Below are 12,632 nucleotides of genomic sequence, written 5' to 3' on the forward strand. Positions count from 1 at the left end.
ATGGTTCATGAAAATTTGATTTTTATATTTTCCTGTCCTAAATAGAATAGTTAAAATCTGATAACAAAAACTGTGAGAAACTGGGGCTGATTGCGGAGGCCCCATAACTTTTTGCCCCCATTTTCCACTTTATGCTGGTGTTTTCCTGACTCTGATGGTGCCCTGGGTACTGCTAACCAGTCCCAGGGCCTGTGCTCTGTGTAAAATGGATATGCAAATTAGGCTAATTATAATTGGCTAAGTTAACCTACCTATAAGTCCCTAGTATATGGTAGGGCATGTAGGTTTAGGGACCACAGCATAGGTGGTGCACACCTAGGTGCATTGCTGAGGTGCCCAGTGTCATTTTAAAAGCAAGCCTGCCTTGCTGGCTGCTTTTAAATTAAAGTTATATGCACATTCGACTTTGGAATTAAAGGTACTTCCAAAGTCTTAAACTACCTTATTTTTACATATAAGTCACCCCTAAGGTGTGCCCTATGTGCCCCTAGGGCTGGGTGCCATGTAACTATAAGCAGGGACTTTATAAAAATAGATTTATAAGCCCTGGTGAGGTAAAAACAGCCAAATTCGTTTTTCCCTCATTGAAGTAAATGGCCTTCATAGGCTAGAATGGGCAGACTTTATTTTAAATTTTAAAGTCTCCTTAAATGTTACATACCAAGAATTTGGTATCAAATTGATTGTTGTAATAAATCCCACAACTTCCAGTTGTTGGATTTAATATAACTTGTCCAGGTAAAAAGTTTAGACTTTACCTAAAAAGTTGCCAATTTCAGCTCTGCATTGTTTTTGCTGCTGTGCTCTGATTGGCCAGCCTGCAGCAGCTTCTGCCAGGCTGCCTTGATGAGGTGTGAAGTGGCCAGACTTCACACAAAGGAATGTGCTTGGGGGAGAGAATCTCCCCTCAGCAGATGGTGAGGCAGGAAGGGGGAGGGCTGCCAAACTGGTCTTCAAAGGCAGAGAAGGACATTTGCAGCACCCAGCAACACCCCCACATCCTGCAACCCCAGACAGCTAGGTGCCCCCATGATTAGATTAGGAGAGGGCAGGAGAGGGGTGTGTTTATGATTTTTAGCCACACCAGTGGGTGGGCTCAGCCAGATGTAACCTCCAAAAATCAGATTCATCCATGTTGGATTTTTAGAGACTGTTGCCTTCTGGGATGGATTTTTGCCACACTTCCCAGGAAGTGGTCATCACAGGGGGACGACCCTGTCCCTGATTGGAGAACCAGGGCCCCCCTGCTTTTCACCCAGGAGCAAGGATAAAACTGGCAGACTTGCACCCACACCTCAGATCCCCTCCAGAATTCAACAAGAAAGGAACTAAAGAAGAAGAAGGACTGCCCTGCTGGACCCCTGGCCTGCACCTGGAACCTGCACTCAGAAGGACTGCACCAGCTGCACACTTGGGCTTCACCACAAGAAGGACTTTGCCTGGCTTCAACTGGTTCAAGGAGGGACTCCCTGTTTGCTACAGGTGAAAAATTGCTAAACCAGAGTCCCCTGCACCAACTCCTGAAGAAAGCGACCAGCTGACCACTGTCCAGTGGCCAAAAAGGAGTTTGCGCCAGGTGCATTCTGGGAGTTGAAGTCCGCACCCCCCAAGGACCATCACAGAACTTCTGGACCCTTGGGGTGAGCTGTGGACCCCAAAAGAACCTTAAAAGAACATCTGGGTGAAGCCCCAGAAGTTTGGAAAAGATTGGAGAATTTTTGAAAAAAAGCTCCATAAAGTGACCGACCCGACGCGGAAATTCTAGCCGGCTTGCCTCAACCGCGACCCGGCCTGACTTCGTGGTTCGTCCCGGTAAAGAAAAACATCCAAAAAAGAGACTAAGTCCGAACGTAAAAAGTTGACCGGGACCTCCCAGCCATCGTATCCGAGAAGGGCTCCATGGACGTCGGATCAAGATCCAGGTTTACCCCGGTCGAAGGATTTTCATCTCGAAAAAACGACTAAGTCCGAAGGTAAAAATCACCACCGAGGAAACCGACTTCGCGTATCCGGACAAGGGCTCCAGGAGGTCGGATTCAACTGGCAGGTTCGTCCCGGGGAAGAAAAACATCAAAAAAGAGACTAAGTCAGAAGGTAACTTTTTAACCGAGGCCTCCCGCGACTTGTAGCCGAGCAGGGCTCCATCGCGGTCGGCCTGAAAGTTTGACTTTGCCCCGGTCCTGGTGCAACCAGATGACCCGATTGGCGCTTTTTGTTTCTAAGCGCTAGAAAATAATAATACTTTAAAAATTCATATCTCCGGTTCCCCTGAACCGATTTTAATTGTTTTTGTGTCATTTTAAAGATAAAAATATAAGCTATTTTTATAAATTGGTTTTGGATTTTTAAACTGTTTCCTGTGTTTTATTTAATTACTGTTTTGTGATATTTGAATGCTTTACACTTTGTCTCCTAAGTTAAGCCTTGACGCTCGATGCCAAGCTACCAAGGGTAGAGCTGGGATTAATTTACTGAGACCTAACTGTACCTATGTGGAGGTTAGTGGCTTGTTGCTAGGTGTAGGTACCTACCTGCCCTACCAATAACCCATTTTCCAACATAATTGGTGGCAGCGGTGGGATCCTGTACTTGTGTTCAATATCACGTTACAGTTTTAGGTAAAACAAATTAAAAATCCTTTAAATTGTCCTAGTGCAAAAATTGTTTTTAATTTTTAATTTGGATTAATTTCAATTATTGAATTTTTGTAATTTTTCTAAATTCTTGTTTCCAATTTTTGCAAAACGTTTTTGTTGACACAAAACTAGGGAACCATGGAGCTTGATCTGGCTAGCCTACCCACACTGACAGTAGTCCAGCTTAGGGGGTTGTGTATTGAAAGAGGGTTGCCTGCAACCACTGATCTCAGGAAGCAAATCCTGATCACATCCCTGACAGCATGGGCTGAGGCCCAAGAGGTAGAGTCAGAAGAAGCTCCAGAGGAGGGAGAAAGAAGGGAGGATGCAAGCTCTAACCACTCAGGGGAGGGAAGGCATCTGACCCTAAGTGAGGACGAGGAAGAACGGTCCTCAGTAAATACAGTCACTAGGGGCAGATCCAAAGCTAGTGGTGGGAAGGGGGTCCTTTCAGGAGGAGAGAACCCATCCATCAGAGAAAGAGAGCTGGAGGCCCAGCTAGCATACATAGCTTTGGAAGCAGAGAAGCTGGCCCTAGAAAATAAAAAGTGGGCATACAAAGAGAAAAGAGATGGAAGCAGCGATAAAGAAGCTGAGGTGTCCTTGGGTGGGGGAGTTTGCCCCAGATTACCCAAGGGGGTGGTTCCTGCTTATGTAGAGGGGGATGACATAGATAAGTGGCTGGGGGCCTTTGAGAGGGCACTCCAAATGAGAAGGGTTAGGCCTCAATACTGGGGTTCCCTTTTGTGGGAGTTGGTCCCCAACTCAGGGAGGGATAGGCTTCTGACCTTAAGGGGGGAGGAGGCAGATTCATACCCTAGTATGAAGAGGTGCTTAGCCAAGAAGTTTGGTCTGACCCCAGAGCAATATAGAATGAAGTTCAGGGACACCCAGAAGGTCAGTACCCAGTCTTGGGTTGACTTTTTGGACATTTCACTAAAGGCACTAGAGGGCTGGATTATTGGTAACAAAGTAAATACTTATGAGGGGTTATACAATCCGATCATGAGAGAGCACATCTTGACCAATTGTACCCAAGAAAGGTTACGCCAGCATCTAGTGGACTCTAAGCAGACCAACCCTAGAGAGCTAGGGGAGGCAGCTGATGAGTGGTTGAGAACCAGGGTGGTTGTCAAGTCCCAGGGGGGAGACTCCAAGAAGGGGGGGACAGGTCCCCAAAAACCTAAGGAGGGAGGTGGTAAGCCCACCACAGAGACTCCCTCTGTACCCCAGAACCCTAAGAAGGAGGAGAGTAAATCCCACTCCCACTCTGACCAGCAGAGACAGTTAGACCCTGGGTTAAAAAAACTCTTGGACAGTAGGGCTTGCTTTGACTGTCAGCAGACAGGTCACTTCAGAGGAGATGCAGCCTGTCCAAAGAAGGTGGTTAGCATTGGGCTGTCCAGTGTAGCCATGGAGGAAGATTCCTCAGATGATGAAGTCCTCTTAGCATTAAGCTGGGAGACAGGACCAGATGGTAAGCTGGTGATCCCTGAGGGTGGAAGTAGGCACTTCCACCACATTCAAGTGAATGGGATCCCTACCACTGGCCTGAGAGACACCTGTGTCAGTCACACTATAGTGAGTGACCGGTTAGTGACCCCAGACGTGTATGTCCCAGGAAAGACAAAGAAAGTCAGGATAGCCACAGGGGAGGTCACCTCCAAACCTGTAGCCATAGTGCCCCTAGAGAGGGAGGGTATCCTTGACTGGATTAGGGTGGTAGTCAGTGCTGACCTTCCCCTAGATTGTATCCTGGGCAATGACCTCCCAGAGGTGAGTCTGGTCACAGATGGGGTGGTCGCCCAGGGCGCCCCCCCAACCCAAAGTCCTGGGGAGTCAGTCCCTCCAGTTAGGAGACAGGGGTCCCCAAGAAAAGGAAAGAAGAAAAGAAAGGGTAGGCCACTCTTAAAGAGAGTTCCAGGGAGCCAAGGGCCTTCTGCCCCAGTAAGGGGGGAGCCCAGAGTTGGCACTGGTGAGGCCTCACCTGACCCCAAGGAAGTCCTGAGTAGTCAGGCAGCTGTCCAGATGCAAGGTGTTGCCCCTGCACTGACAGAAGGGAGAGTGGAAGGAGGGTGTCTGCCACAGGAGGTGGTAGCCCCCCACTCTAGACAGCAAGAGGGGTGCCAGGACCCCAAAGAAGCCCCTAAAGCAGCTCAGCCACCTGTCAGTGGAGAGCTTAGGGTGTGGTTCTGGGTACTGACAGCTGTCAGTAGCCTCTGCTGGATGCTAGCCTTCCTGGCAGCACTGTACTTGGCCTGGGAGGCAGACCCCAGGGCCAATAGCAAAGTAGGCCCCCTGACCCTATTGGTCATGGTGGGGTTGCTCAAGTGTTGGGTGACCTCTTTGGGTAAGCTAGGTGTTGCCCTAGCAAAGTTTGGAGTAGGGGAGGTGGGCACCTCACTACCCAAGTTGGCAGAGAGAGAGGAGGAAGACCCCCCTAGAGGGAAGTTTCAGTTTGAATTGGGTCCTTTTACTGTTGGGATGGCTTCACTACCCAGAGGGAGTGACCCTGACAGGAGGATATAAGGCAGAGTAGGCCCTGCAAAGGGACAGCCAGTTTTCTTCACTGTCTTCCTCACCTAACAAGCCAGGAAGACTCTCCCAGGGTTGGGCTGAGTCTCCTGGGCGTGTGGGCTGGGGGGGGGGGTTGTGTGAGAAACTGGGGCTGATTGCAGAGGCCCCATAACTTTTTGCCCCCATTTTCCACTTTATGCTGGTGTTTTCCTGACTCTGATGGTGCCCTGGGTACTGCTAACCAGTCCCAGGGCCTGTGCTCTGTGTAAAATGGATATGCAAATTAGGCTAATTATAATTGGCTAAGTTAACCTACCTATAAGTCCCTAGTATATGGTAGGGCATGTAGGTTTAGGGACCACAGCATAGGTGGTGCACACCTAGGTGCATTGCTGAGGTGCCCAGTGTCATTTTAAAAGCAAGCCTGCCTTGCTGGCTGCTTTTAAATTAAAGTTATATGCAAATTCGACTTTGGAATTAAAGGTACTTCCAAAGTCTTAAACTACCTTATTTTTACATAGAAGGCACCCCTAAGGTGTGCCCTATGTGCCCCTAGGGCTGGGTGCCATGTAACTATAAGCAGGGACTTTATAAAAATAGATTTATAAGCCCTGGTGAGGTAAAAACAGCCAAATTCGTTTTTCCCTCATTGAAGTAAATGGCCTTCATAGGCTAGAATGGGCAGACTTTATTTTAAATTTTAAAGTCTCCTTAAATGTTACATACCAAGAATTTGGTATCAAATTGATTGTTGTAATAAATCCCACAACTTCCAGTTGTTGGATTTAATATAACTTGTCCAGGTAAGAAGTTTAGACTTTACCTAAAAAGTTGCCAATTTCAGCTCTGCATTGTTTTTGCTGCTGTGCTCTGATTGGCCAGCCTGCAGCAGCTTCTGCCAGGCTGCCTTGATGAGGTGTGAAGTGGCCAGACTTCACACAAAGGAATGTGCTTGGGGGAGAGAATCTCCCCTCAGCAGATGGTGAGGCAGGAAGGGGGAGGGCTGCCAAACTGGTCTTCAAAGGCAGAGAAGGACATTTGCAGCACCCAGCAACACCCCCACATCCTGCAACCCCAGACAGCTAGGTGCCCCCATGATTAGATTAGGAGAGGGCAGGAGAGGGCAGGAGAGGGGTGTGTTTATGATTTTTAGCCACACCAGTGGGTGGGCTCAGCCAGATGTAACCTCCAAAAATCAGATTCATCCATGTTGGATTTTTAGAGACTGTTGCCTTCTGGGATGGATTTTTGCCACACTTCCCAGGAAGTGGTCATCACAGGGGGACGACCCTGTCCCTGATTGGAGAACCAGGGACCCCCTGCTTTTCACCCAGGAGCAAGGATAAAACTGGCAGACCTGCACCCACACCTCAGATCCCCTCCAGAATTCAACAAGAAAGGAACTAAAGAAGAAGAAGGACTGCCCTGCTGGACCCCTGGCTGGCACCTGGAACCTGCACTCAGAAGGACTGCACCAGCTGCACACTTGGGCTTCACCACAAGAAGGACTTTGCCTGGCTTCAACTGGTTCAAGGAGGGACTCCCTGTTTGCTACAGGTGAAAAATTGCTAAACCAGAGTCCCCTGCACCAACTCCTGAAGAAAGCGACCAGCTGACCACTGTCCAGTGGCCAAAAAGGAGTTTGCGCCAGGTGCATTCTGGGAGTTGAAGTCCGCACCCCCCAAGGACCATCACAGAACTTCTGGACCCTTGGGGTGAGCTGTGGACCCCAAAAGAACCTTAAAAGAACATCTGGGTGAAGCCCCAGAAGTTTGGAAAAGATTGGAGAATTTTTGAAAAAAAGCTCCATAAAGTGACCGACCGACGCGGAAATTCTAGCCGGCTTGCCTCAACCGCGACCCGGCCTGACTTCGTGGTTCGTTCCGGTAAAGAAAAACATCCAAAAAAGAGACTAAGTCCGAACGTAAAAAGTTGACCGGGACCTCCCAGCCATCGTATCCGAGAAGGGCTCCATGGACGTCGGATCAAGATCCAGGTTTACCCCGGTCGAAGGATTTTCATCTCGAAAAAACGACTAAGTCCGAAGGTAAAAATCACCACCGAGGAAACCGACTTCGCGTATCCGGACAAGGGCTCCAGGAGGTCGGATTCAACTGGCAGGTTCGTCCCGGGGAAGAAAAACATCAAAAAAGAGACTAAGGCCCTCATTCTGACCCTGGCGGTTCCCTACCGCCAGGGCCAACGGGGGCGGGAGCACCGCCGACAGGCCGGCGGTGCTCCCTTGGTCATTCTGACTGCGGCGCTTTGGCCGCGGTCAGAACGGGAAAACCGGCGGTCTCCCGCCGGTTTTCCACTGACCCTTAGAATCCTCCAAGGCGGCGCAGCTCGCTGTGCCGCCGAGGGGATTCTGACCCCCCCTACCGCCATCCTGTTCATGGCGGGAAAGCCGCCATGAACAGGATGGCGGTAGGGGGGGGTCGCGGGGCCCCTGGGGGCCCCTGCCGTGCCCATGCCCATGGCATGGGCACGGCAGGGGCCCCCTAACAGGGCCCAACTAGGCTTTTCAGTGTCTGCGATGCAGACACTGAAAAGCGCGACGGGTGCTGCTGCACCCGTCGCACGCCTTCCACTCCGCCGGCTCGATTCCGAGCCGGCTTCCTTGTGGAAGGCGCTTTCCCGCTGGGCCGGCGGGCGATCTGAATCAGATCGCCCGCCGGCCCAGCGGGAAAGTCAGAATACCCCTCGCGGTCAATTGACCGCGGGGCGGTATTCAGGCGGATTCCGACGGGCGGGCGGCAACCGCCGCCCGCCTAGGTCGGAATGACCACCTAAGTCAGAAGGTAACTTTTTAACCGAGGCCTCCCGCGACTTGTAGCCGAGCAGGGCTCCATCGCGGTCGGCCTGAAAGTTTGACTTTGCCCCGGTCCTGGTGCAACCAGATGACCCGATTGGCGCTTTTTGTTTCTAAGCGCTAGAAAATAATAATACTTTAAAAATTCATATCTCCGGTTCCCCTGAACCGATTTTAATCGTTTTTGTGTCATTTTAAAGATAAAAATATAAGCTATTTTTATAAATTGGTTTTGGATTTTTAAACTGTTTCCTGTGTTTTATTTAATTACTGTTTTGTGATATTTGAATGCTTTACACTTTGTCTCCTAAGTTAAGCCTTGACGCTCGATGCCAAGCTACCAAGGGTAGAGCTGGGATTAATTTACTGAGACCTAACTGTACCTATGTGGAGGTTAGTGGCTTGTTGCTAGGTGTAGGTACCTACCTGCCCTACCAATAACCCATTTTCCAACAAAAACAAATCCGTCTAGTCTGCACCTGTCTGACTACTTATTATGGTTCATCACAGAAACAGCAAACCTTTTAGTTTTGCCAGTGCTTCTTGCGTTATTAGTTTTGCAACCCCATAATATTTGAGTTCAACTGATAAACTTCTGTCCGTTTGTATTGCTCATTTAATTGAACATTTTTCTTTGTGTTTTTCCTTTTTCTTATTAACTTGAGATCTCTCCTGACTCTCCTCTTGCTACCAAATGGGAAGTCTGCCTCTCTAACTTTTAATCTCCCTCACTCCAGCCCGCTTGTTTGCAATCTCAGGATCTGGGCATTTTTACACCATTTAACACTGCTTATTGAAGGTGGACATATCCCTGGCTTGTTGTTTGCTATCCCTGGCACTGCCTCTATGACCTCTGGCCTCAGAGGTGACAAATTCAGTGCCAGGAACACAGTGGCAGCTGTCCTTATGGAGGTCAGATGGAGCTCCACTGTCTGTTTTCTGTAAATGTTTTATTACATTAACAGTGAATAATAATAAATTGTTGGTGATTAGTATAGTGTAATACAAATGGAATACAATTAGCTGGAATATGCCCTTTCATGGCAGGTGAGGCAAGTACAAAAATGCTTTAAATGTATATTGTGTGCATGCTTGGGGTTGAGAGTGTCTTTATGTGAGACAGTGTATGTATTTGTGAACTTGTGTGTGTGTGTGAGAGTGAAAGCAGAAGTCAAAGGGCATGTGATGTCACTTCAGCTACCCCTGGCATTTAGGTGAACTGACTTACATGCATACAGCACGCCCGTCCCATTTTAAGACCACACCTAGAGGAATTTACATGGCACTCTAGTTGAAGAAAAATAGGACCATCAAAATATTTCCACATTTAATGAATGAATACTACTCGATAACGCTGTAAGAACATAGTTCATCGCTGTTTGCATTCAACTTTTCGCCTTGGAGAGAGACAGTCATTTGCCACCTGACGTTTGCGCACCATGGGTGGATTACACAAATGTGGCATCAGTGCTAACGTATAGAAAACTCATTTACCACGTTTTGTTGCTTGTGTAGTTTGCAATTGTGCGAACAGAATATGCTCCATTCCACACCATACAATGTAATTTGTACCAGTGTAATATGTAAAAATTGATTTCTAAACACATCTAAGTCTCTGAATATAAATCATTGAGATAGGGATTGTAACAGAGAAACCTTAATTAAACACCCCTTCAAAAATAGAGTAAAGTGAGTTTTCAGTTATCAACAAACTGTTCCTCCACCAGTCATCTTTAAATAAAATCAATTTTCTCCACGTATTATTTCGTAAAGAATCAGTGGCTCCCAACCTTTTCACCTCTGTGGACCCCCACTTTATCATTACTGGAAGTCGGGGACCCCGGCCTAAACACTATTGATGATTTGAACCACAAAACAATACCCAAAAATACAGAAGCAAGCATTCCATCACACGCATACACAAATGATAACATATTTTATTTAATTTACAAACAAATAAAATAAAAAGGTTGGAGCTTCTCTAAATTCAGTTGAAGCCACACATTGTCCATACTATAGTCTGTCTGATGCACCCGCACTGCTCCCACGAATCAATCTGAGGATACCAATTTCATTTTTAGCCTCCAATTTCAAATTCCTTGACATTTATAGTACGTTTTAACATTTTCAATTCTACATTTAGCCATTTTATTTATATACACTGTATTAAATTGCTAATATTAGTTAATTTTCTAAGTAGTCACAGACCCCATAAGGAGGCTTTGCACCCCCCCCCCCCGGGGTCACTAGACCACAAGTTGGGAACCACAGGTCTAAATGGTTTCTCGCCTTATGCACAAGTATCCGCAACCAAGTGTAAAGAGATGTTTATACAGGGTATGTCGCAATATTCTAGAAATTAGTCTACTAGTTGAGCTGTTAGCCGATCGAGTATGTGGTCGAATTTAACTAGATTCAGAAATTAAGCAGCAGGATTGTAGATTAACTTTTTAAGGCTCGGAATGCTCACATGGACTCACCTGAAAGGAAACGAAGCCACAGAATTGCTGGCTCATCCACTCACAAGCCTTTTAAGCTCTGCTTTCTTGCATCTACTGCCAATGTCTACAAGACAGCATGCCCTGAAGCAGTGAATAATTTGACGCAACATTGTTAATTATTATTTAGGACGTTAGAATGTACAGTTGAACAAGACTGCACCCATCTGAATATTATGTACTGTTAAACCTGGCATCCTTGGTATTATTTTCCCTGTTTGCATCTGCCTACTATATTTTTAACTGCATGCTTGATTTAGTTTTTGCTGTTTTTTGGTACTCTGAGCACTTTACCACTGCTGACCAATGCTAAAGTACAAGTGCTCCCTATGTAAATTGTGATTATGATTGGTTATCCCTGATTGGCATATTTTATTGATTGGTAAGTGCCTAGTAAAGTGCTCTAGGAGTGCCCAGGGCTTGTAAATCAAATGCTACTAGTGGGCCTGCAGCACTGATTGTGCCACCCATAAACATGTCTTAGACCGGCCACTGCAGCTACTGTGTGTGCAGTTTAGCATTGCCAATTCAACCTGCCGAGTGTGCCCACTTGCCAAGCCCAAACCTCCCCTTTTACTACATGTAAGTCACCCCTAAGGTATGCCCTAGGTAGCCCCATGGGCAGGGTGTAGTGTATTCAAAAGGTAGGACATGTACTGGTGTTATTTTACATGTCCTGATGTACTGCCAAATTCATTTTTCACATTGCAAGGCCTATCTTTCCCATAGGTTAACATGGGGATTTGCTTTAAATACCGTTTAAGTGTTTTTTTTAGACTGTCTGTTTGAAAATGCCACTTTTACAAAGTGGGCATTTTTTTGCTTAACCATTCTGTGCCTCTGCTTGGCTGCTGAATCCACTTCTGGGTCAGACTGACTGATGCAGCCTTGGCATCATCCTGTACAGCAAGAGCTCTCCAAGCAAAACCAGATCAACACAGTTCTTTCCTTCTGCTTCCTAACTCTTTCAATTCTTTGTAAGATCTTCAAATGGCTCCCCGTCAACACCAGAGGAACCGTCACTCAAGCCCTAGTCACCAGCTGGCTGGCCTACAGCAACAATCTCTCTACATAGGAATCACCATGCTCCTCCTGAAGAGACTGTAGACAATACAGTCAGCAGCCAGACTCATCCTTGATCTCTCTAAATAGACCAATACCACCCCCAACCTCATGAAGCTCTACCGGTTCCCCTTTCAGAAGAAATGGCAATTTAAGATGCTGCTCCACGCCTACGAAGCACTTCACAATCAGGAACCAGCGTACATCAACCACTGCCTGATACTCCACCAGCCCTCCAGGCTCTTGTACGCCACCTCCCTCTTCCTCATGGACAATCCCTTCATCTCTCAGAGCAACAGTGGAGGACGATCGTTTTCCAACCTTGTGGCAAAATCCTGGAACAACCTCCCCCTTAACCCATAGACCTCATCCTCTCTTCTGGATTTCAGGATGGGACTCACATCTTGGCTGATCGACTGAATGGAGCAGCTTTCTCTCAGTGCCTGGATAACCTTGTGTGTGTGTGTGTGTGTGGTTTGAGTGGGGAGATTCAAGATAGGATAGTTGATCGGATGGGCGGGAGATAAATTGAGATAGTTGTGCTGGGTGGAGCTGTACCTACTTGTATGTCTGTTGCTCCTTCCTACCTGATAGGAAATACATATTCTTCACAAGTGCAACAGTGCTTGGATAATCTTTGTTATGAAATTGTAACCATAACTTCTGCCCCATCATGTACTGCTTATAACCTCACATATTACTTCACTCATGAAATGGCTCATGATATAATTGATGACATTGCCAATTACATCTCAAATGTCATAATTATGTGATTACATCACTGATGGCATCATCCATAATACTACTGTTTGTATTAGGTTTGATTTTTGTAATGATGTGAATCAACAATTATTGATAATTACATTTTACGTAAAATGAGAACAGCCTGTTTTTTGTGATACGTTGTTTTGGATCTAGTGTGTTTCTGGCAGAATATTCTAAAGATGCTAAATATATTTCCATAGGTTAAGGATACTATTGTTCAAAATAAAGATGAATTTTAGACGCTTTTTCTGTGAATTTCTATATTTTTTATCATATTCCACTTGAAACTGTTGTAGCGTAGGCTCTCATTATTCTAAAGAGACTGCTGGATTTTTGAGCGGC

The 12,632-nt window shown here is 46.7% G+C and overlaps 1 protein-coding gene across 1 annotated transcript in view; it reads right to left on the reverse strand.

The window, feature by feature from the left end:
• The window catches only part of LOC138247433 (IgGFc-binding protein-like), a 76,338-nt gene extending 65,855 nt beyond the window's left edge, over positions 1-10,483 (reverse strand). Inside the window, exon 1 of the mRNA XM_069202065.1 lies at positions 10,446-10,483. The gene's annotated coding sequence lies outside the window, so the exon portion shown is untranslated. The remainder of the gene's footprint in view (positions 1-10,445) is intronic.
• Between the last annotated feature and the right edge of the window lie 2,149 nt (positions 10,484-12,632).

Source organism: Pleurodeles waltl, chromosome 7, assembly GCF_031143425.1.
Source record: "Pleurodeles waltl isolate 20211129_DDA chromosome 7, aPleWal1.hap1.20221129, whole genome shotgun sequence".
NCBI classification, from domain to species: domain Eukaryota; kingdom Metazoa; phylum Chordata; class Amphibia; order Caudata; family Salamandridae; genus Pleurodeles; species Pleurodeles waltl.